The sequence below is a fragment of the Salmo trutta genome, unplaced genomic scaffold (genome assembly GCF_901001165.1).
Source record: "Salmo trutta unplaced genomic scaffold, fSalTru1.1, whole genome shotgun sequence".
Taxonomy (NCBI): domain Eukaryota; kingdom Metazoa; phylum Chordata; class Actinopteri; order Salmoniformes; family Salmonidae; genus Salmo; species Salmo trutta.
The window spans coordinates 6,707,580-6,730,906 of NW_021822911.1; the positions used below are offsets into that span (position 1 = coordinate 6,707,580).

Consider the following 23,327-nt stretch of genomic DNA (forward strand, 5'->3'; position numbering starts at 1 on the left):
AAAAACAGCCTAGAGCTATTGTCATATGGCCACCTGCAGATAGTGAAAATTACGCAACTCAACCATGTGTCATTCAGTCAATTATTAAGGTAGAGACTTCTTAGTCAGGATTCTGTTTATGTCTACCCCAAAGACAACGTGTGTTGAGTAAGAACTTCCTGTGACAACCGGAAGTGGTTAAAAACAGCCTAGAGCTTTTGTCATATTTCAACATGACGGAGAGTAAAGTCAGTCAGGAGTCCCTGACCTTGTCTTTTCATTGGGTACTAATCGGTCAGCAGGTGTCGCTATTTTAAAAGGCAACTTTAAGGGTCATATATTGAGTCATGAAGCAGATAATACAGGGAGATGGATTATACTATTGGTAGATGTCAACCATGTTCAATTCATTGTTGTAAATACTTATGCTTCCAATAACAAGTCAAGTAACTGTATTTTATTTAGAGACATTGAGAGGAAAATAAGTAAAATTATGTCTAAATTCCCATTGGCCAAAGTAATATGGGGTGGAGATTTTAATACATGATAATCTAGATAGATGACCTCCTAAGGATAGCAATTCTGTTTGTGAGATAAGGAATATATGTCTAAGGTTAGGTGTTCTAGATATTTGGAGACATAAGAACCCAGATAAGATTATGTTTACATGGAGTACTAAAGATTTATCTATACAATCCCGTATTGATTTCTGGCTGATATCTGAAGATATGGCTGACAAGGTTGAAACAGTCTCGATTGAACCATCGATTTTAACAGACCACAAAGGGATCTCAATAAAGATAAATATGCATGGTTTGTCAACAAAAAAAGTTAGCAAAGGTTACTGGAAAATGAACAAGACTTTACTAGAGAAGGAAGTAGCAGGAATTAATGATAAATACTGGAATTGTGCCTGTGTTATGAATACGTTTGGAAGTTACTGGGAGCTAATGAAATTTGATTAAGGCTTTTGGCTATTTCAATGGGGAAAGAAATTGCTCGTGCCAAGAGAGAAAGAATATGACATCATAAAGGGAATAATGGATTATACTAAAAAAAGTTAACTAACTAATCAGGAATTACTGGAGCTATCATCATTGCAAATACAGTTAGACTGTATCTACGAGGAAAAGGCCCGGGGAACGTTTGTAAGGTCAAGACGAAAATGGATGGAAAAGGGAGAGAAAAATACAAAATATTTCTTTAATTTAGAAAAAAAGGCAGGCGAAAAGACTTCCATATGTAAATGAATGATTAATAATGCTCCCAATGAAAATCCAAAAGAAATCTCTCAGCATGTTGCCCAGTTTTATCAGAATCTGTATACATCAGCCCAGCCAACTTCCAATATGGATCTTTTCTTAGACAATGTAGCAAACATTGCTAAGAAGATAGATAATGATTTCAGGGATTTTTGTGATGATGCGTTATCTGAAATTGAGATAAAAGACTGTATTAAAAGCCTTAAGGACAATAGGTCCCCTGGAAATGATGGTTTATAAGCAAGTTTTATAAAGAATTCAATGATAAATTGATTCCTTTCATTCTTGCTATGTTTCAAGAATCAATAGAAAAAGGGGAGTTACCGGCTTCCTTAAAGCAAGGTGTAATTACTTTGATTCCCAAACCTAATAAGGATACTCTTTATACAGACAACTGGCGACCCATTAGCATATAATTGATGAACAATCTGGTTTTATGCATGCTCGACACATTAGTAATAACATCAGGTTGATCTTAGATATGATTGACTATAATGACCTCATCCTTGATGATAGTTTTCTTATGTTTGTTGATTTTTATAAAGCTTTTGACACTGTAGAAAATGAGTTTATGTTCAAAGCAATATGTTTTTTGGGGTTTGGTGACTATTTTTTGAAAGCAGTCCAAACTTTATATAGTGGTTGTACAAGCTCTGTAAAATTAGCTCGCGGGAGATCCCAAAGATTTGATATTGGCCGTGGCATTAGGCCCAATTAGTCCATTTGTATTTTTATTGGTTACTCAAATTATGGCCTTTCATATCAAAAAAGGGAATTTATGGTGTTTCAGCACTTGGCAAGGAATTTAAACTATGTCAGCTGGCTGATGATACCACCATATTTTTAAGAGACAGGAATGAGGTTTCTAAAGCAGTTTCCTGTACTGAAGACTTTTCCTTAGTTTCGGGTTTGAAAATTAATATCAATAAGTTAGTCTTATTTCCACTCAAGGATTGTGTTTTACAGGAAGTATATGGTATCCCAATTAAAGATAAGGTTACTTATCTTGAAATTGTTATATCCAAGGATGAAAAACAAAGGAGTGAATTGAACTTTAACTCCATTATTGAGAAAACAAAGAAGAAATTGAACCTCTGGTTGATGAGAGATATTTCGTTATACGGTTGGGTTTTATTTTCCAAAGCTGAAGGGTTATCCATATTGGTTTATGTCTCGTTATCACTTGGCTTACCCCCTAAAATTATAGAGGACTTAGATAAGATTCTTTATCATTTTATTTGGAGGAACAAGCCTCACTATCTACGAAAATATATTCTCACTAATACCCAAGAACAAGGTCTTGAGGTTTTAGATTTCAATACTCCAAATAATACTTTTAAAATAAATGTTAAAAAAAATTGGATTCTGAAGTATGTTAAGAACCAGAACAGTATTTGGAATGTTTTCCCTAAGTATTTATTTGACTCTGTTGGTGGTTTCGAATTTTGCTTCGATGTAATTTTGATATTGATAAAATCCCAGTAAAGTTGGCCAAATTCCATAAGCAGACAATTCTAGATTGGATGTTAGCGTATAAACACAAATACTTTTTATGGAACAAAGATATATGATTTAAAAATAAGTATTTTTTATAACTGGTTTGAGAATACAATTATTTTAGTTGGTCAGTTACTGAATAAGGATGGATATCTACTCTCATATGGGGAATTTCTTGATAAGTTTAAAATTCCAATTACCCCAAAAGAATATGTAATTGTTTTTGATGCGATTCCAAGGGGGGGGGGGTTGTCTCCTTTAAATTCCTCTGTGGTTGATGTAACAGATTTACATGAAAATATATTCATTGGCATTGGTATTGGTAGAGCATGGTGTTTGCAACACCAGGGTTGTTGGTTCGATTCCCACGGGGGGCCAGCACAGAAAAAATAAATAAAAAATGTATGAAATGAAATGTATGCATTCACTACTGTAAGTCGCTCTGGATAAGATGACTAAAATGTAAATGTAAAATAAATGTAGTAATAAACAGATTAGGAATATTGTTTATGATACTACAATTCTCTCAGCAAGATTCTTTTGGTCAGATATCTATGGTGATATACAATGGGGGAAAGCATGGAAAATTGCTAACAAATATTGTATCAGTAACAAAGTAAAGGAAGTTTCATTTGAAATGTTACATAGAATTTATCCTGTGAAACATGTTTTGGAAAGATTCAAGCTGTCACGACCGTCGTATGAATAATTAGACCAAGGCGCAGCGTGAGTACAGTTCCACATTTTAATAATAGTGAAACTTCCAAAAACAACAAAGCTATAACGATCGTGAAACACGTAGCGCACATAGGCACTCACACAAAACAATATCCCACATCGCAGGTGGGACAAAAAGGACACACTAAGTATGATCCCCAATAAGAGGTAACGATTATCAGCTGCCTCCAATTGGGAACCATATACACACACCAACATAGAAATATAATACCTAGAAACCCCCCTAGTCACGCCCTGACCTAAAACACCATAGAGAACCCCGAGGGCTCTCTATGGTCAGGGCGTGACACAAGCTGAATATTGAATATAACTGTGATTTCTGTGGAATGGAAAAGGAGACCATTTTTGCATTTGTTTTTTACCTGTATTTATAGCAGAATGTTTTGGATTGACATACAGAATTTTGTTACAAAATAAATTGGGCCGGTTGTACTATTTAATGGTTTTGATATAATGATTTATTTCAGAAATTCTGACGGATAAAGATGTAGCATATTTAATTCAACTGCTAATAATACTAGGTACATTTCATATTCACAAATGCCAATGGCCTAATTCAAAACCTAACTTTTTTCACTTTATAAATGAGTTTAAACAATATGGCATCACTAACTATAATGAAAAACAAAAAGGCAATTAAAACTTGTAGTCTTAATGAATATGATTTGTTTGTTTAGGATTCCTGGCAATGTAAATAGTTTGTTAGTACGCTTGTTTGCATGTGACTATTCTTCTTTTGTTTGATGATATTTGTTAATAAAGAAAAGTAAAAAAGAGTGCCCTGTATAAGTTGAAATCATATTGAACAACTACCAGAGAGAACCTTCTCTACATAGGAATTGCATACCATATTTTTTCCCATACATCAAAATAATACTTTATTGTCAATCAGCAATTACTTACTTAGATAAGGCCTCAACAAGGCCCCAGTTAATGGTTGAAAATAACTTATGTCAGTGCCAATGAGTTACACTGAGTGTTAAAATATTAAGATCACCTGCTCTTTCCATGACATATGCTGACCAGGTGAATCCAGGTTAACGCTATAATCCCTTATGGATGTCACTAGTTAAATCCACTTAAATAAGTATAGATAAAGAGGAGGAGAAAGGTTTAAAAAAATATTGTAAGGCTTGAGACAATTGAGACATGGATTGTGTATGTGTGCCATTTAAAGGGTGAATGGGCAAGACAAAATATTTACATGCCTTTCAACGGGGCATGGTTGTATGTGCCAGGGGTACCAGTTTGTGTCAAGAACTGCAATGCTGCTGGGTTTTTTACGCTCAACAGTTTCCCGTGTGTATGAAGAATGGTTCACCACTCAAAAGACAATTTGACACAACTGTGGGAAGCATTGGAGTCAACATGGGCCAGCATCCCTGTGAATGTGTTGTACACTCAGTACATTAATAGTATTGGTACCGTGTTCTTGCCGTAACCTGTAAAGCTGGAGCAGCCTGCGAGGCAGGGGGAGGTGTAGGTGATGCCATTGTCTGAACACACAGGGTCCCACTCCCCAGCCAAGCAGGAGCAGTCTCTGTTACACTCTGACAACAGGCTGCCATCGTACACCAGGGGACCTGGGGGACAGAGAAAATGGCTGGTAATAATGATGTTTAAATAATTGTGTCTGAACTATCATTGACATAGGCACAGTGACAAAACAGCCAGGAATCCTGGCTCAGTAACAACCATACTGTATATTCCCACAAGAGGGAGCCCAGGAAGAGGCCCATGTGTGTTTTGGTCTAACTCTCCCTCATATTCCACTGATCAAAACTTTTGTTTTTATCAACCCACGCACCCCCCAACCAACCAACCAACCAATCAGATGTCATATTTACCCGTTGTAGGACACGGTCAGACCAGCCACCTTAACGTTGTCACACTTAGCGCCAGACTGCAGAAGGAGGAGGTGGTAGGCCATGAAGGAGGTGACGAAAGACAGCTGGGCTCCAGACACAACGCCAAGCTTATACCTCTTCATCAGTAGACCTCCCAGGAATATCCCCACCGCACCCACAGGCAGGTTCACCTCACCTGGAAAAGTTATACTCACACGTCTTTAGTGCTGCCAGTGTGCTGGAGTTTCATTTCCACTCATGTTCAACAAACCTACAGGGGATGGGAGAAAACAAAAAAAATAGAATTTAATGCCATTCAACATCAATACTGACAGGATGGAACATTTCAGTTGGAGCATGTCCATGTTTCTATGGCTTCGTTAAGACAGGCAGCCCAATTCAGTAGTTTTTTGAGTAATTGGTATTTTGACCAATCAGATATGCTCTGAAAAAGAGCTGATGCGAAAATATGTAATGTGATTGGTCAAAAGATCAATTAGTGGAAAAAATATCATAATTGGGCTGCCTGTCTAAACGCATCCCTTGTCTCTCTGTCTCTGACCCAAACCTCAGTCCTTGCATCGATTACAGAGGGCTGAAAAGGATTACGATCAAGAATCGTTACCCCCTACCCGATGTCCGCCACCTTGGAGTTGGCCCTAGGAGCCCAATTCTTCACCAAACTGGACCTCCGCAACGCTTAAAATCTGGTGAGAATCAGGGAGGGAGATGAGTGGAAAACTGCCTTTAACACCCCTAGTGGTCACTGAGTATTTAGTCATGACCTTCGGAATATCGAACTCACCGGCATTTTTTCAAGCATTGATCAATGACACTCTTAGGGATATGTTGAATGGGTTCGTCTTTGTTTACCTCGACGACATCCTGATCTTCTCCAAAAACCCTTCCGGAACACATTCGGCCCTGTCCCACCTCACTCAAGCAGGTTTTTGCGGGAATCTCAAGGCTGACAGGGCATTCATAGAGCTCAAGAGACGTTTCAACTCCGGACCCATCCTCGTTCATCCTGATCCTACTCGTCCCTTTGTGGTAGAGGTGGACGCCTCGGACACCGGAGCTGGTGCGGTCCTTTCACAGCGGAACGAGGAGGACAAGAAACTGCACCCAGGCGCATTTTTTATTTTGACTAAAAATGACATATCAGTTTGGATACTAGGCTGCAACAACATAGCAGCACATAAAACAATGTTAGGGCTTTGACAGTAGAGTCATGGACAAACGCCAATCAATCAGTTAATAGGAACAACTAGAAAACTGGACAGTATTGAGAGCAGACTCTGAACCACAAGAAAAACGGATCATACTGTCGTCTGTATCTAGTTTTTACTACATGAATTCTCAAGCAACTCAATGTTATTGTTGATACCCATCTCAAAGCTGCAGTCTATGAGTCCGATGAGAGAGCTGGACAGGTCAAAGTGTCTCTCTGAGTGATGGCACACTTCATGTAGGTCCCTGACAGAGCTTTGGTGAAGGAGGCGAACGACGGGGCCACGATGAACTGCTGACAAACACAAGAGACAGAACATTAGTGTGTGTTTGTCCGTGTGTATGTGCATGCGTGGATGCGTGTGCAGACAGAGTGCATGTGTAGCTGAGGTGGCCTGCAAAAGTAAAAAGAACGGACACAAGTTTACGTCTGCAAAGTTCTGGCGCTTTCTTTATTCTGAAGAATGTTTTTTTCCTCTTGTTCAATTGTCTATTTTCTTGTTAGTACTTTGAAAATATTCACATCAAACAAGTGCACATTTTAAATTACACAACATAAATGCACTTTACCTAAAGCACAACTCAAAAATGTTCCACAAATAACCCTGTCTTAGTGTATGGTTTCACATGAAAACCACAATGTATTTCACATTCATACAATAAAAAAACACCTATATATGAAAACATAACTGAATGTTTTTCTATATACCGCTACCTCTATAGAAAACTGACAACAATACATTCAGCTTTAAGATAGTGGCACCTCCAGAAAATCGTCTCTCTCTCACTGTATGCACTAAAAGTCCACCAGACTGAGCGTGCTCGGCCAGTTTACCAGCTAGTGAGCACAATTTTACACAAAAAAAACTATAACATGTAAAACCAACTCAGAAATCCCTAACAAATGGATTCTTTATAAAAAAATCTCCTAGACAAAATCCAGTACAAGTAAGCTACTCAGTAAACATAGTCTCTGTGACTCGTAAATCGTTTTTTACCTCAGCTAGCATCAAGCTAACATATACTCTCACTCAATGTAAATCACGTTCTTCTCTCACTCAGTTCGACACAAAGCCAAAACAAAACCTTTCCTAACGTGATAATACCTTGACAGAGTTGTTAAATAGCATGTTATTACATATTGTGTATATATTTGAACGTTTGGAAGTTCTGTTACATACCTGTAATAGTAAAAAGAACAGACCCAGTTTAGCTCAGTAAAGTTCTGATCCTTATTCAGCAGAATGGTGAGCGCTTGGCCAGAACTTGCTGTTTCTCCTGCTACAACAGTGCAACAGCGCCATCTATTGGCCTGATGGACTGCTAACGCTAAAGTATTTAGAAAATGCAATTTAGATTAATTAAGACAAATACATAAACAAATTGGGAGGGAAATGCATAATAAAAGAGTGTCCGTTTTTAGTGACTTTGTTTTCAACCCATTACACAAGCACAATCGTACATGTGCATTTTAAAGCATTATTAAGAACCTTGAGTGTGGAACTGCAGGGCGTTTGTTGGCCTGCTTGTCAGGGACACACAGTTCCTGTTGGCTGGTCAGCTTCACTCTGTCCTCTGCTGAATCACCCATCCTATCCAGTCAGATACGCAAAAACCACATCAATTTCACATGTGAACACGGGAAGTGTTCCAAAAACATGTTTTCATGTATTCTTCACATAAAATGTAAGTTGAAATCATGTGGTTTTTCTGTCAGGGCAGGAATATAAGATGCATTTTCATGTTATGTTTGATGTTGCATGATCTTGAAAATGCAATGTTCTTTGAGGTTCTTCCATTTGCTTTTCCATGTATTTCCATGTATTTTCCATTTTACATTCCCTCAGTCCTTTTCACTTTCCTTGGCAAAATCAAATCAAATCAAATGTATTTATTTAGTCCTTCTTACATCAGCTGATATCTCAAAGTGCTGCACAGAAACCCAGCCTAAAACCCCAAACAGCATCGGTAGCCCTGCCCCCTGGTAAACAGCGTATGATCGCTGGATGATTCGTTTTAAGTCTAATACTACAGGTAATGGAGAATGGAGTCGCCAATGACTAGGGTTTTCAATTTGTCAGAGCTAATGCTGGGAGCCTTCGGCGTCTCAGACCCCGTAACGGGAGGAGTAGAGACCTGAGAAAGCTCAGACCCCGTAACGGGAGGAGTAGAGACCAGAGAAGGCTCGGCCTCAGACTCCGACTCGCTGCTTAATGGGGAGAACTGGTTGAAAGTTTCTGTCGGCTTTAATCGCTGCCAAAAGTGATTCTAACGTGTATTGTGAATACTTATGTAAATTAGATATTTCTGTATTTCATTTTCAATACATTTGAGAAAAAACCTTTTCACTTTGTCATTATGGGGTATTGTCTGTAGCTGGGTGAGATGATAAAAAAACTATAATTTAATCCATTTGGAATTCAGGCAGTAAGAAAACAAAATGCGGAATAAGTTAAGGGGTATGAACACTTTCTGAAGGCACTGTATATCTGCAAGAAAGTGATAAATGAGCAACTCTTTGAAAGGGGGTCATATAAACATTGCCTTATTTAAAAAAAAAAATTGCTATCATGCTATAATCGGCATAGTTTCTCAGGCCAAATCTTCATTCTGTAAAATAAAGTAAAATACACGCTACAGGGAATGCAAAAAAAAATGGCTTCTGCAAAGCACATATACATTGTCCAATCAACATCCACACATTGATTTCATTCTTCGGGTCTTCATTCAAACACAAACACTCTTGGAATAACATGCTCTTTCAGTGTCTTGTTGCAGGTTGTGCAATGTTCAAAAGCGTGTGAGAGATTAGCATGAATGTGTGTGTATGTCTGAGGGGTGAAGTTTGGATGGTCGTACATATGCAAATAGACTAGATTGTATATTTCAGGACCATGGACAGCAGCGATATCGGCATAGTGATATCTGTCATCCAGCACCACATGACAGTAAACAGCGGCCATCTCATGTGAAGTTGGCACTGGGGAAATCCCATGTAATGAGAAACGAGGCCTAGGAGGCAAAAAGACTGAAGGAGAAGATTCCCACAGGAACTCTATGCTAAACTGTTCTGCCACATTCATTTCAAATGTTACATCTTTCGAATTGTAAATAATAGGGAATACATCTGCAAAAAATTGAAACTGACTATTCAAACTACACTGTACAGCTTTAGTGTGACTGTGCATCAAAGGTACATCTGTAAACAATTCCGTTCTCAGATGTCTGTTTAATGTGAGAAACAAAATGAAAAACAACTGTTAGACCATTACAATGCGGACTGTCATGCATTTTTAGTATTACCAACAAGACAACGAAGTGATACATGCCATGGACACTTATAACGGATACTTTCCCAACACCAAAAGTTCCCACGCTGAGCGATATTGTTTACTACACTATTATGCATACAATCCAAGTCATACGTTTATTGTCATTCATACTCTTATTTGTAACCGAATATCTTTGCAAAAGTGTTCATTGTGTCAATTCAGAGCTCGGAAATATTGGAATAATGTGCTTAAGGGGACTGACACTTAAGGCGCACAACAGGATAACACAACTACCACATTTTCAATTGACAATCATTTTTTTAAATGGATGTGGTCAATAGATTTGTATAGGCACATATAAACAATGTATTTAACTTGTAAACCAAGGTTGGATTGGTAGGTCTAAGCAACATGCACCTGGATAATCACGTCATGAATCGGGACGGGCTCCTACGTCCTCATATACACATTATGACATAATAAAGAGCTTAATCTTTCACGAAATAAAGACATAGAAGCATACCCAATTATACAGGTTCTACACATTCCATTTCTCCATGGCAATAGAATGTAAACATTCTATTTCGCGCAAAACATCGCCTGCAACTCAATTCTAAGTGCAGCATATTGGACGACTCCACAGTCATTGATCATTCGCGACTTTAAGTCATTCTTGTTATCTCTAGAGCATCCCGTATATCTATAGTGCTGTATTTCTTCCCCATCTTACCATGGATAGGGTTTGGTGCATTCCGGAGTTCACTTATGGTCCCACAAAGGTAATCTTAGGAGAAATTAATTTTAGCATAGTGTAAATGCCTGTGCATAATGTGCATAACAAAGCATCATTATTTTCATTATCTTCAAAGGAATTCTGTAGAAGCAGCCTTTATTTTCAGACTCTGCAGGCCTGCTGGGAGGAAACATATTACAACAAACAGGTAAGATTCATCCCACAAAAACATAAACAGAAAGAGAGTTGTCTTTCAAGACAGTTTAGAGAAGTTGGTCATAAGAGTTCTTAATATCACTTGCAAATTGTCAGGCATGAGTAGTTGTGAAATGTTGCGAGAGGCCCTTCTGAAAGCACATGATATGGTATTTCGTGGCATGGTCTCACACCTTACCTCATCTTGCAGAAGAAGCTCATGGTCCATTATCTGCTGCTCCAGAGTCAAGGCCAGGTCCCGCCCCATGTCACCACGGAGCACATGAGCAACTGGCTGGTGTCTCAGGGCAAAAAATCCCTTAGGGAGAGGTGAGCACCACGCCAGCACTCACCTTCACTGCCATTCCCTGCCACCAGCAGCACTAAAGGAGGTGTGGGTAAAATAAACAACAGAAAAATCACAAGCCAGGAAAGTTGAATTGCTCTGTGTTTTATTTGAAGGGTGTGGAAGGAAACCCTGGAGGAGGGAAACGACCTCGCTCGGCTGGTAAGAGAATGAGAGTTAGAGACATACTACAAGTTAGTGAGCTCTTTACTAGCCTTTCAACAACGAGTTAGCACAGCAGGATAGATCTGTTGTGAAACTACACTAATGGGACTTCCTGTTTCATACTGCAGGCCTGGGCAGTAAACACTTGCCTAAAAATGATGGACATAGAGCACGAGGCTTTCTGCAAGCTCCGCCGCTCCATGCATTCCACCTCGCCAGCTGACATGTGAGTTCCATGTACTGCCCTGCATATGACTTGATCCATTTATCTACACATCTGGAACTACGCAGAAACAGACTAAGACAGTGTTCTCTGTGAGCACATTGCACATCGTTTAGCTTTGTCTTCTCCTTTTTGTTGATTTCAGCGATCCTAAAGCCCACAGCATCGTGGAGAGAGCTGTGAGGAGCATTCTGGGCGAGCAGTCCAATGAGGCCCGTAGCAACCCAGCCCATCTCAGGTGGTGGTGGAGGTGGTGCCCAGGCTCCTCCTGGCCCTGTGGCTTCAGCCAGAGGAAGGCCATTCAGAGCACCCAATCCTAATAAGCGGGATGGCCGTGGGCATGGTGGCGGCCGTAGTGCAGAAGCTCTCCTACATGTTAAAGGACCCTTCACATCACATCCCTTTCTCCCGGGCTGCTGCTTTTGACTCTGTGCGGTCGATCCTCGGGAGAATCAGTCAGTCCTTCTCCACGGATGACCTGCAGAGCCCTTTTTATATGAGCTCTGTCTGTGCCTTTGTGGCGGACGAGGTGCAGAGCTGCTTCCAGCCCCCTGCAGCCACCCTACCAGTCCCCCCTGTCCTCCTGGTGGCCGTCTCCACCACACGACCAGCTGACATCCAAGCAGGTGAGTAGCAATGATAGAGAGCACTCTGACAGATGCCTGTTTTGATGACATCTTGGTGCCTTGTAGTAGTAGAGCTCATCAGGATTGTTATTGTCACCCATAACACAGACCTGGCATCTTCCCACCTGGAGGTTGTGGACATCACCCCAAAAACAGAGGCAGACCCGGCTTGTTCCCACCTGGAGGTTGTGAATATCACCGTTAACACAGAGGCAGACCCGGGTTCTTCCCAACTAGATATTGTGGACATCACCCCCAAAACAGAGGCAGACCCGGCATCTTCCTTTTTTTGCTTAGACCTACCAATCCAACCTTGGTTTACAAGTTAAATACATTGTTTATATGTGCCTATAAAAATCTATTGACCACATCCATTTAAAAAAATGATTGTCAATTGAAAATGTGGTAGTTGTGTTATCCTGTTGTGCGCCTTGAGTGTCAGTCCCCTTAAGCACATTATTCCAATATTTCCGAGCTCTGAATTGACACAATGAACACTTTTGCAAAGATATTCGGTTACAAATAAGAGTATGAATGACAATAAACGTATGACTTGGATTGTATGCATAATAGTGTAGTAAACAATATCGCTCAGCGTGGGAACTTTTGGTGTTGGGAAAGTATCCGTTATAAGTGTCCATGGCACGTATCACTTCGTTGTCTTGTTGGTAATAGTAAAAATGCATGACAGTCCGCATTGTAATGGTCTAACAGTTGTTTTTCATTTTGTTTCTCACATTAAACAGACATCTGAGAACGGAATTGTTTACAGATGTACCTTTGATGCACAGTCACACTAAAGCTGTACAGTGTAGTTTGAATAGTCAGTTTCAATTTTTTGCAGATGTATTCCCTATTATTTACAATTCGAAAGATGTAACATTTGAAATGAATGTGGCAGAACAGTTTAGCATAGAGTTCCTGTGGGAATCTTCTCCTTCAGTCTTTTTGCCTCCTAGGCCTCGTTTCTCATTACATGGGATTTCCCCAGTGCCAACTTCACATGAGATGGCCGCTGTTTACTGTCATGTGGTGCTGGATGACAGATATCACTATGCCGATATCGCTGCTGTCCATGGTCCTGAAATATACAATCTAGTCTATTTGCATATGTACGACCATCCAAACTTGACCCCTCAGACATACACACACATTCATGCTAATCTCTCACACGCTTTTGAACATTGCACAACCTGCAACAAGACACTGAAAGAGCATGTTATTCCAAGAGTGTTTGTGTTTGAATGAAGACCTGAAGAATGAAATCAATGTGTGGATGTTGATTGGACAATGTATATGTGCTTTGCAGAAGCCATTTTTTTTTGCATTCCCTGTAGCGTGTATTTTACTTTATTTTACAGAATGAAGATTTGGCCTGAGAAACTATGCCGATTATAGCATGATAGCAATTTTTTTTTTTTAAATAAGGCAATGTTTATATGACCCCCTTTCAAAGAGTTGCTCATTTATCACTTTCTTGCAGATATACAGTGCCTTCAGAAAGTGTTCATACCCCTTAACTTATTCCGCATTTTGTTTTCTTACTGCCTGAATTCCAAATGGATTAAATTATAGTTTTTTTATCATCTCACCCAGCTACAGACAATACCCCATAATGACAAAGTGAAAAGGTTTTTTCTCAAATGTATTGAAAATGAAATACAGAAATATCTAATTTACATAAGTATTCACAATACACGTTAGAATCACTTTTGGCAGCGATTAAAGCCGACAGAAACTTTCAACCAGTTCTCCCCATTAAGCAGCGAGTCGGAGTCTGAGGCCGAGCCTTCTCTGGTCTCTACTCCTCCCGTTACGGGGTCTGAGCTTTCTCAGGTCTCTACTCCTCCCGTTACGGGGTCTGAGACGCCGAAGGCTCCCAGCATTAGCTCTGACAAATTGAAAACCCTAGTCATTGGCGACTCCATTCTCCATTACCTGTAGTATTAGACTTAAAACGAATCATCCAGCGATCATACGCTGTTTACCAGGGGGCAGGGCTACCGATGCTGTTTGGGGTTTTAGGCTGGGTTTCTGTGCAGCACTTTGAGATATCAGCTGATGTAAGAAGGACTAAATAAATACATTTGATTTGATTTGATTTTGCCAAGGAAAGTGAAAAGGACTGAGGGAATGTAAAATGGAAAATACATGGAAATACATGGAAAAGCAAATGGAAGAACCTCAAAGAACATTGCATTTTCAAGATCATGCAACATCAAACATAACATGAAAATGCATCTTATATTCCTGCCCTGACAGAAAAACCACATGATTTCAACTTACATTTTATGTGAAGAATACATGAAAACATGTTTTTGGAACACTTCCCGTGTTCACATGTGAAATTGATGTGGTTTTTGCGTATCTGACTGGATAGGATGGGTGATTCAGCAGAGGACAGAGTGAAGCTGACCAGCCAACAGGAACTGTGTGTCCCTGACAAGCAGGCCAACAAACGCCCTGCAGTTCCACACTCAAGGTTCTTAATAATGCTTTAAAATGCACATGTACGATTGTGCTTGTGTAATGGGTTGAAAACAAAGTCACTAAAAACGGACACTCTTTTATTATTCATTTCCCTCCCAATTTGTTTATGTATTTGTCTTAATTAATCTAAATTGCATTTTCTAAATACTTTAGCGTTAGCAGTCCATCAGGCCAATAGATGGCGCTGTTGCACTGTTGTAGCAGGAGAAACAGCAAGTTCTGGCCAAGCGCTCACCATTCTGCTGAATAAGGATCAGAACTTTACTGAGCTAAACTGGGTCTGTTCTTTTTACTATTACAGGTATGTAACAGAACTTCCAAACGTTCAAATATATACACAATATGTAATAACATGCTATTTAACAACTCTGTCAAGGTATTATCACGTTAGGAAAGGTTTTGTTTTGGCTTTGTGTCGAACTGAGTGAGAGAAGAACGTGATTTACATTGAGTGAGAGTATATGTTAGCTTGATGCTAGCTGAGGTAAAAAACGATTTACGAGTCACAGAGACTATGTTTACTGAGTAGCTTACTTGTACTGGATTTTGTCTAGGAGATTTTTTTATAAAGAATCCATTTGTTAGGGATTTCTGACTTGGTTTTACATGTTATTGTTTTTTTGTGTAAAATTGTGACTTTTAGTGCATACAGTGAGAGAGAGACGATTTTCTGGAGGTGCCACTATCTTAAAGCTGAATGTATTGTTGTCAGTTTTCTATAGAGGTAGCGGTATATAGAAAAACATTCAGTTATGTTTTCATATATAGGTGTTTCTATTGTATGAATGTGAAATACATTGTGGTTTTCATGTGAAACCATACACTAAGACAGGGTTATTTGTGGAACATTTTTGAGTTGTGCTTTAGGTAAAGTGCATTTATGTTGTGTAATTTAAAATGTGCACTTGTTTGATGTGAATATTTTCAAAGTACTAACAAGAAAATAGACAATTGATGAATGCGCATGGGTGCAGTTTCTTGTCCTCCTCGTTCCGCTGTGAAAGGACCGCACCAGCTCCGGTGTCCGAGGCGTCCACCTCTACCACAAAGGGACGAGTAGGATCAGGATGAACGAGGATGGGTCCGGAGTTGAAACGTCTCTTGAGCTCTATGAATGCCCTGTCAGCCTTGAGATTCCCGCAAAAACCTGCTTGAGTGAGGTGGGACAGGGCCGAATGTGTTCCGGAAGGGTTTTTGGAGAAGATCAGGATGTCGTCGAGGTAAACAAAGACGAACCCATTCAACATATCCCTAAGAGTGTCATTGATCAATGCTTGAAAAAATGCCGGTGAGTTCGATATTCCGAAGGTCATGACTAAATACTCAGTGACCACTAGGGGTGTTAAAGGCAGTTTTCCACTCATCTCCCTCCCTGATTCTCACCAGATTTTAAGCGTTGCGGAGGTCCAGTTTGGTGAAGAATTGGGCTCCTAGGGCCAACTCCAAGGTGGCGGACATCGGGTAGGGGGTAACGATTCTTGATCGTAATCCTTTTCAGCCCTCTGTAATCGATGCAAGGACTGAGGTTTGGGTCAGAGACAGAGAGACAAGGGATGCGTTTAGACAGGCAGCCCAATTATGATATTTTTTCCACTAATTGATCTTTTGACCAATCACATTACATATTTTCGCATCAGCTCTTTTTCAGAGCATATCTGATTGGTCAAAATACCAATTACTCAAAAAACTACTGAATTGGGCTGCCTGTCTTAACGAAGCCATAGAAACATGGACATGCTCCAACTGAAATGTTCCATCCTGTCAGTATTGATGTTGAATGGCATTAAATTCTATTTTTTTTGTTTTCTCCCATCCCCTGTAGGTTTGTTGAACATGAGTGGAAATGAAACTCCAGCACACTGGCAGCACTAAAGACCTGTGAGTATAACTTTTCCAGGTGAGGTGAACCTGCCTGTGGGTGCGGTGGGGATATTCCTGGGAGGTCTACTGATGAAGAGGTATAAGCTTGGCGTTGTGTCTGGAGCCCAGCTGTCTTTCGTCACCTCCTTCATGGCCTACCACCTCCTCCTTCTGCAGTCTGGCGCTAAGTGTGACAACGTTAAGGTGGCTGGTCTGACCGTGTCCTACAACGGGTAAATATGACATCTGATTGGTTGGTTGGTTGGTTGGGGGGTGTGTGGGTTGATAAAAACAAAAGTTTTGATCAGTGGAATATGAGGGAGAGTTAGACCAAAACACACATGGGCCTCTTCCTGGGCTCCCTCTTGTGGGAATATACAGTATGGTTGTTACTGAGCCAGGATTCCTGGCTGTTTTGTCACTGTGCCTATGTCAATGATAGTTCAGACACAATTATTTAAACATCATTATTACCAGCCATTTTCTCTGTCCCCCAGGTCCCCTGGTGTACGATGGCAGCCTGTTGTCAGAGTGTAACAGAGATTGCTCCTGCTTGGCTGGGGAGTGGGACCCTGTGTGTTCAGACAATGGCATCACCTACACCTCCCCCTGGCTCGCAGGCTGCTCCAGCTTTACAGGTTACGGCAAGAACACGGTACCAATACTATTAATGTACTGAGTGTACAACACATTCACAGGGATGCTGGCCCATGTTGACTCCAATGCTTCCCACAGTTGTGTCAAATTGTCTTTTGAGTGGTGAACCATTCTTCATACACACGGGAAACTGTTGAGCGTAAAAAACCCAGCAGCATTGCAGTTCTTGACACAAACTGGTACCCCTGGCACATACAACCATGCCCCGTTGAAAGGCATGTAAATATTTTGTCTTGCCCATTCACCCTTTAAATGGCACACATACACAATCCATGTCTCAATTGTCTCAAGCCATACAATATTTTTTTAAACCTTTCTCCTCCTCTTTATCTATACTTATTTAAGTGGATTTAACTAGTGACATCCATAAGGGATTATAGCGTTAACCTGGATTCACCTGGTCAGCATATGTCATGGAAAGAGCAGGTGATCTTAATATTTTAACACTCAGTGTAACTCATTGGCACTGACATAAGTTATTTTCAACCATTAACTGGGGCCTTGTTGAGGCCTTATCTAAGTAAGTAATTGCTGATTGACAATAAAGTATTATTTTGATGTATGGGAAAAAATATGGTATGCAATTCCTATGTAGAGAAGGTTCTCTCTGGTAGTTGTTCAATATGACTTCAACTTTTACAGGGCACTCTTTTTTACTTTTCTTTATTAACAAATATCATCAAACAAAAGAGGAATAGTCACATGCAAACAAGCGTACTAACAAACTATTTACATTGCCAGGAATCCTAAACAAACAAATCATATTCATTAAGACTACAAGTTTTAATTGCCTTTTTGTTTTTCATTATAGTTAGTGATGCCATATTGTTTAAACTCATTTATAAAGTGAAAAAAGTTAGGTTTTGAATTAGGCCATTGGCATTTGTGAATATGAAATGTACCTAGTATTATTAGCAGTTGAATTAAATATGCTACATCTTTATCCGTCAGAATTTCTGAAATAAATCATTATATCAAAACCATTAAATAGTACAACCGGCCCAATTTATTTTGTAACAAAATTCTGTATGTCAATCCAAAACATTCTGCTATAAATACAGGTAAAAAACAAATGCAAAAATGGTCTCCTTTTCCATTCCACAGAAATCACAGTTATATTCAATATTCAGCTTGTGTCACGCCCTGACCATAGAGAGCCCTCGGGGTTCTCTATGGTGTTTTAGGTCAGGGCGTGACTAGGGGGGTTTCTAGGTATTATATTTCTATGTTGGTGTGTGTATATGGTTCCCAATTGGAGGCAGCTGATAATCGTTACCTCTTATTGGGGATCATACTTAGTGTGTCCTTTTTGTCCCACCTGCGATGTGGGATATTGTTTTGTGTGAGTGCCTATGTGAGTGCCTATGAACCACACAGAGGTAGAGGCAGAGGGCCTTCAGGGCTAGCCAGTCAGCCTGCATGCTCTGATCCTCAAGTCAATTGTATTTAAATTCATGTTCATTAAAGATTTGTATTCAAGAATTGAAAAGTCCCATTTACTTAATGATACTTTTTCGCTGTCTTCAACCCTCAAGAACCAGGGTGAGTCTGGGTCTCCCTTTTTCTGGGCAAACACAACTTGCATATCGTCATAGACTAGGCCGAAACGTTAATCTTTTAACCTTGCTTGAATAAAGCAATGCATTTTTTATAGTGAGCAAGAGTTGCGCTTTTTCCTTTTCTATGATCATTCAAGTTTTTGGTTGCACCTCAACTCAACGTTGGTTTCTGTTTATTTTATTTTTACAGGGACAGTGCACATTTATCAACGTTTCAGTTAAGCCAGTTAGCCAGCCGGCTAATTTTCAACCGCAGTCCCTGGGCAGGTTATTAAAAAACAATTACAAATAGACAATCATTGAGCAGTGAGCACACGCAGAGCAACATAGGACAAGCAAGACGTAGCATACAGACAGAGCAACATAGAAGAAAAAGCAACAAGACAAAATCCATTAAAGCAACAGTGTTTCCACACCTCACAAGCTACAGACAACATGGAAAGCGGCAATATACAGCTAGGGATTATGTTCACAAATATGATTGACGCCCACTTTTTTTGCACTATGTTTGAAGGCTGTCAAATTCTTGTCAGGAGGAGAATCACTTAGCCTTTCAACTAATTTTCAAATGATAGGATGCCTATTTAAAAACACTTTTTCAACATTTCAAGATAGCAGTTAGTTCAGTTTGATCTTATTAAAGACAAATGAATCCACTGTGTCTGCCTTTCCACTGTGAAGACAGGTTCTACTGCCCCCTGCTGTCTGTTGATGGTACTACTACTAGACACAGTGGCAGAATAAATTAAACTAGACATTTGTTTTCATCTCAAAACCAGAGAGCAACCGCTGTCCGGTGAAGTCCACACAAAGCTTATTGCATGTAACCAAACAGTTAGGTGACCTGCAGCACGGTCAAAGCAAAATATATGTTTCAGACATTTTAGGGACGACAAAACGACTATTGCTTTAAAACGACACAGAGAGTTCAGCACCTACAGTTACGATCTGTCTTTAATTTTGCCCTTTTTTAAAACCATAAATTTGGATTAGCACATCTAACACAGCTAGCACAGCTAATGCAGCTAGCACAGCTAACACAGCTAGCACAGCTAACACTGCTAACACAGCTAGCACAGCCAACACAATCAAAGGAAGCCAAATGCTCACTGGCTTCCCTTGCCTTCAACGCTACGGGCAGCAACAATGTTATACTCTTTATGTCCAGACAGCATCAGACAGGACTGAGACAGACTGTTTCACTGTCTAGACAGCATCAGACAGGACTGAGACAGACTGTTTCACTGACCGGACAGCATCAGACAGGACTGAGACAGACTGTTTCACTGACCGGACAGCATCAGACAGGACTGAGACAGACTGTTTCACTGACCGGACAGCATCAGACAGGACTGAGACAGACTGTTTCACTGACCGGACAGCATCAGACAGGACTGAGACAGACTGTTTCACTGGCCAGACAGCATCAGACAGGACTGAGACTACCCCAAAGACAACGTGTGTGAAGCAAGAGCTTCCTGTGACAACCGGAAGTTGTTAAAAACAGCCTAGAGCTATTGTCATATGGCCACCTGCAGATAGTGAAAATTACGCAACTCAACCATGTGTCATTCAGTCAATTATTAAGGTAGAGACTTCTTATTCAGGATTCTGTTTATGTCTACCCCAAAGACAACATGTGTTGAGTAAGAACTTCCTGTGACAACCGGAAGTGGTTAAAAACAGCCTAGAGCTTTTGTCATATTTCAACATGACGGAGAGTAAAGTCAGTCAGGAGTCCCTGACCTTGTCTTCTCTCAAGATGTCTGGTAGGCCCATTTAAATACCTTTTTTGGACATTTCAAGATAGCAGATGTTTGAGTTGGGTCTATTAACACAGCTGTGAGCTGTTATTTCTTTCATTTTTTCATTTTTGACAAAATGAGCAGTCCTGGAAGTGACAGATTTTGACTCATATTGAGTGATAAGACTGAGCTATTTAGAAAATCCCCTAGGCTTTCGACTAATTTTGGTTTAGTTGGACTAATTTTGGGTTAGTTCTCTCAAGAAGAACTAACCAATCTCAACATGACAGAAAGTAAGACAGGGAAACCAATCTCAACATGACAGAAAGTAAGACAGGAGAACCTATTTCAACATGACAGAGAGTCAGTCAGGAGTCCCTGACCTTATCTTCTCTCAAGAAGATGTCTGGTAGGCCCATTTAAATACCTTTTTTGGACATTTCAAGATAGCAGATGTTTGAGTTGGGTCTATTAACACAGCTGTGAGTTGTTAATTTTTTAATTTTTGACAAAATGAGCACTCTTGGAAGTGACAGATTTTGACTCATATTGAGTGATAAGACTGAGCTATTTAAAAACACTTTTTCAACATTTCAAGATAGCAGTTAGTTCAGTTTGATCTTATTAAAGACAGCTGTATATTCTTTTTTTTGACCCAAAAATATTCTATGTTCACGCCCACTTTTTTTGCACTATGTTTGAAGGCTGTCAACTTCTTGTCAGGAGGAGAATCACTTAGCCTTTCAACTAATTTTCAAATGATAGGATGCCTATTTAAAAACACTTTTTCAACATTTCAAGATAGCAGTTAGTTCAGTTTGATCTTATTAAAGACAGCTGTATCATTTTTTTATTCATTTTGACATATTGTTTGGGACCACTTTTTTTGCTCTGTTTGAAGACTGTCAGCTTCTTCTCAGGAGGAGAATCACTTAGCCTTTCAACAAATTTTCAAATGATAGGATGCCTATTTAAAAACACTTGTTCAACATTTCAAGATAGCAGTTAGTTCAGTTTGATCTTATTAAAGACAGCTGTATCATTTTTTTATTCATTTTGACATATTGTTTGGGACCACTTTTTTTGCTCTGTTTGAAGACTGTCAGCTTCTTCTCAGGAGGAGAATCACTTAGCCTTTCAACAAATTTTCAAATGATAGGATGCCTATTTAAAAACACTTTTTCAACATTTCAAGATAGCAGTTAGTTCAGTTTGATCTTATTAAAGACAGCTGTATCATTTTTTTATTCATTTTGACATATTTTTTTTTCTCTGTCATTGAACCATGTTGAGCCGTGTGCCTGGTGATTGAACAGGTTACCAGGTGTGTTTTTGAATATAGTTATTAATGGCTTCAGTGGTGTGCTGGGGTCCATTGCTTGCTAAGGGGGAACCTCCCACCCGGGTTCAGCCAACAGGGGGCGCACCCAGCCCCTCTAGTTAAACTGAATGTCTCTCTCTCTCTCTCTCTCAGGCTATGAAAAAAGCCCCACCTCCTCTCGCTCAGCCATTCTAACAGTGGAAGCCAGGATCTGTGAGAAACTATGATAATAAACTGTGAACAATAATGAAGCCATGTTTGTCTTTGTGAGTGAGGATTTATTATTTAATTCTGTGATAACTTTATGTAATACATCCTCTGTTTCCTAACTGAATAAACATTTTAAGATAGCAGTTGGTTCAGTCTGATCATCTCATGTACTGTTGGAACTTTATTTGAATCCTTTTTCACAATTTTTATTTTTATTTTTTTTATGACAAATTCCAGAGCCTCTGTATACATTTGTACACATTTTTCCCCCACTCTCTACTTTGTACAATGACAGAGAAAGTGGGACTCTGTCGTTTTTTCTGACAAGTTCTCTCATTGATCTCAGGTTCAGCCACCAAGGGGGTCACCCACCCTCCATGAAAACTTTCATAGGCTCTCTTTCACTCAGTAATCATGTAACAAGTGGACAGGCTCCCAGAGGCAGGGCAATCAAAGGCTCCAAGTCACTGAAGTGCCCATCAGCCCAGCCATTGTTATTATTCCTACCAGCCGTTCTACATGCAAACAATTTAAAACACTATAGTAAAAATTATTTATATTTTCTAGTCTGAGAGGTTCTGAATAGAACCTGTTTCCAAACAGTATGAATAATAACAATGGCTGGGCTGATGGGCAGTTCAGTGAGTTGGAGCCTTTGATTGCCCTGCCTCTGTATTACTGAATGAAAGAGAGCCCAGCCCTGAAATGAATCACCCTGATGATCTTCTAACCTCAACATAACAATGACGTAGGCAACCACCTTGGATGGACAATCAATGCAAGGTGTTAATCTCATCTCCTGAATGATCAATTTAACACAACTTTAAACACAGGGTTTTTTCTTGTTTCGATATTTAAATGTTGAAAAGGGTTGTGCCTATCTGAGTGTGTATATAATGGCCTTCTCCAGAGAAGTCATTCTCAATAGAACTTTATACTGAGAGAGAACACACTTCCAAGGAGCTGATTTTGGATTGTTACCTTTGCTGTATTCTGAAAACATTTCGTTGAGAAATTACTTGGAGCAAGATGGCATCTGCTACTGGTTCAAGGTAAGATATCTCTTTATTCATTCAATATATATATTACTGTAATTGTCTTGCTGTTAATAAAAATGTTGTTAGTAGTTCTGCCAGACTTAGGAAGGTTGGAATTAGGGCAGCAGGCAATGTATTCCTATTGGAAGAGATTTAGAGGTCAAGGCTGCACCCTGTTTTAACTCTTAACTGTATTGTTGGTTTAAAAGCTTGTAAGTTAGCATTTGACAGTAAGGTCACCTGTTGTATTTGGCACATGTGACAAATTTAAATTTGATTTGTTTGGTAATAATGTTTTGTGTGTTTTTTTCCAGGACGGTCTCAATGAAGTGTGG

The 23,327-nt window shown here is 39.7% G+C and overlaps 4 long non-coding RNA genes across 9 annotated transcripts; 2 read left to right on the plus strand and 2 right to left on the minus strand.

Annotated features, from left to right (window-relative positions):
• Positions 1–4,225: 4,225 nt before the first annotated feature.
• LOC115186549 (uncharacterized) lies at positions 4,226–8,109 on the minus strand. Of its 6 annotated transcripts, none has more exons than XR_003875772.1 (4): positions 7,735–8,109; positions 6,711–6,848; positions 5,324–6,442; positions 4,226–5,059 (listed from the first exon to the last, which is right to left on the minus strand). It is a non-coding gene; the product is annotated as an uncharacterized LOC115186549 (long non-coding RNA). The 6 variants fall into 6 exon arrangements; XR_003875773.1 differs by having other exon boundaries at positions 5,324–6,030; positions 6,197–6,848; positions 7,735–8,108; XR_003875771.1 differs by having other exon boundaries at positions 5,324–6,030; positions 6,129–6,848; positions 7,735–8,108.
• A 1,653-nt stretch (positions 8,110–9,762) lies between these two features.
• LOC115186554 (uncharacterized) lies at positions 9,763–11,044 on the minus strand. The gene is made up of 2 exons (XR_003875777.1): positions 10,953–11,044; positions 9,763–10,735 (listed from the first exon to the last, which is right to left on the minus strand). It is a non-coding gene; the product is annotated as an uncharacterized LOC115186554 (long non-coding RNA).
• Positions 11,045–14,522: 3,478 nt separating this feature from the next.
• On the plus strand, positions 14,523–15,558 carry LOC115186555 (uncharacterized). Its single transcript, XR_003875778.1, has 2 exons — positions 14,523–14,595; positions 14,757–15,558. It is a non-coding gene; the product is annotated as an uncharacterized LOC115186555 (long non-coding RNA).
• Positions 15,559–15,566: 8 nt separating this feature from the next.
• LOC115186550 (uncharacterized) lies at positions 15,567–17,407 on the plus strand. Its single transcript, XR_003875774.1, has 3 exons — positions 15,567–15,891; positions 15,990–16,696; positions 16,961–17,407. It is a non-coding gene; the product is annotated as an uncharacterized LOC115186550 (long non-coding RNA).
• The last annotated feature ends 5,920 nt before the right edge of the window (positions 17,408–23,327 follow it).